The following is a 2,500-nucleotide window of genomic DNA, read 5'->3' on the forward strand; positions in this document are numbered from 1 at the left end:
GGGCGCGTCGCAACGTTGGCTGGGGGCGTTGCAACGTTGGCTGGGGGCGTTGCAACGGAGGCAGGGTGCGTTGCAACGTTGGCCGGTGACGTTGCAACGGAGGCAGGTCGCTTTGCAACGGATGCTGGGATCGTTGCAACGGAAGCTGGGGGCATTGCAACGTTGGCTGGGGGCGTTGCAACGGATGCCGAGCGCGTTGCAACGTTGGCTGGTGACGTTGCAAAGGAGGCAGGGCGCGTTGCAACGGATGCTGGTGACGTTGCAACGGAGGCAGGGCGCGTTGCAACGTTGGCTGGGGGCGTTGCAACGGAGGCAGGTCGCGTTGCCACGGTTGCTGGTGACGTTGCAACGGAGGCAGGGCGCGTTGCAACGGATGCTGGTGACGTTGCAACGGATGCTGGTGACGTTGCAACGGAGGCAGGGCGCGTTGCAACGTTGGCTGGGAGCGTTGCAACGGATGCTGGTGACGTTGCAACGGAGGCAGGGCGCGTTGCAACGTTGGCTGGGGGCGTCGCAACGGAGGCAGGTCGCGTTGCCACGGTTGCTGGTGACGTTGCAACGGAGGCAGGGCGCGTTGCAACGTTGGCTGGGGGCGTTGCAACGTTGGCTGGGGGCAGTGCAACGGATGCTGGGGTCGGTGCAACGTTGGCCGTGCGCGTTGCAACAGAGGCAGGGCGCGTTGCAACGGATGCTGGTGACGTTGCAACGGAGGCAGGGCGCGTTGCAACGTTGGCTGGGAGCGTTGCAACGGAGGCAGGGCGCGTTGCAACGTTGGCTGGGGGCGTTGCAACGGATGCTGGGGACGGTGCAACGTTGGCTGGGCGCGTTGCAACGGAGGCAGGGTGCGTTGCAACGGATGCTGGGTTAGGTGCATCGTTGGCTGGTTTCGTTGCAACGGAGGCACCCGCCGTTGCAACGATGGCTCGGAGCGTTGCAACGGAGGAGCCAAATTTTCATATCTCATAATTGGCTCGTGCATTTTTTCTAAAATTTTGAGGGAACCTTGGTAATATTATGTGAAGGCTGCACAAAAACATCCAGGTCAAAAATCGCACGTTTGCTCCGTTTTTCATTTTTTTTGAATTTCCGGCTTTCCGGGCGGTAAAAAAATCGGCAAAAAAAATCGGCACGGTGTAAATTCACCAAATTTGGGGGATGGAAAGATCTTATTTTTCTAGAGGTTGTTGCAAAAAACGGCGTCAAAATTCGACCTCTAGAGCACTTTCCTTGAGTATGTCTCCTCACGGAAAAGGACGTCTACCCGTGGCACTTTGGTAATGGCTCGGCAGCCTATTATAGGGGGGAGGGGTGTCGTGATGCTGAAACTCGAGTTGCCCAAAGGCTTGCTGGGCGCAATGCCAGCAAGATGCACGTTGCCTTGCCATCCCCTAGGCACACTAGCAAGCACGTTGTGGTTGTGGTGTGCCGCCGGGCTCCCCCGCCCCCACGGAGGCACCCGCCGTTGCAACGATGGCTCGGAGCGTTGCAACGGAGGAGCCAAATTTTCATATCTCAGAATTGGCTCGTGCATTTTTCGTGAAATTTTGAGGGAACCTTGGTAATATTATGTGAAGGCTGCACAAAAAAATCCAGGTCAAAAATCGCAGGTTTGCTCCGTTTTTCATTTTTTTTGAATTTCCGGCATTCCGGGCGGTAAAAAAATCGTCAAAAAAAATCGGCACGGTGTAAATTCACCAAATTTGGAGGATGGAAATATCTTATTTTTCTAGAGGTTGTTGCAAAAAACGGCGTCAAAATTCGACCTCTAGAGCACTTTCCTTGAGTATGTCTCCTCACGGAAAAGGACGTCTACCCGTGGCACTTTGGTAATGGCTCGGCAGCCTATTATAGGGGGGAGGGGTGTCGTGATGCTGAAACTCGAGTTGCCCAAAGGCTTGCTGGGCGCAATGCCAGCAAGATGCACGTTGCCTTGCCATCCCCTAGGCACACTAGCAAGCACGTTGTGGTTGTGGTGTGCCGCCGGGCTCCCCCGCCCCCCACGGAGGCACCCGCCGTTGCAACGATGGCTCGGAGCGTTGCAACGGAGGAGCCAAATTTTCATATCTCAGAATTGGCTCGTGCATTTTTCGTGAAATTTTGAGGGAACCTTGGTAATATTATGTGAAGGCTGCACAAAAAAATCCAGGTCAAAAATCGCAGGTTTGCTCCGTTTTTCATTTTTTTTGAATTTCCGGCATTCCGGGCGGTAAAAAAATCCTCAAAAAAAATTGGCACGGTGTAAATTCACCAAATTTGGAGGATGGAAAGATCTTATTTTTCTAGAAGCAAAAAATGGCGTCAAAATTCGACCTCTAGAGCACTTTCCTTGAGTATGTCTCCTCACGGAAAAGGACGTCTACCCGTGGCACTTTGGTAATGGCTCGGCAGCCTATTATAGGGGGGAGGGGTGTCGTGCTGCTGAAACTCGAGTTGCCCAAAGGCTTGCTGGGCACAATGCCAGCAAGATGCACGTTGCCTTGCCATCCCCTAGGCACACTAG

Source organism: Arachis ipaensis, chromosome B7 (assembly GCF_059453495.1).
Source record: "Arachis ipaensis isolate K30076 ecotype BB chromosome B7, ASM5945349v1, whole genome shotgun sequence".
Lineage (NCBI taxonomy): Eukaryota > Viridiplantae > Streptophyta > Magnoliopsida > Fabales > Fabaceae > Arachis > Arachis ipaensis.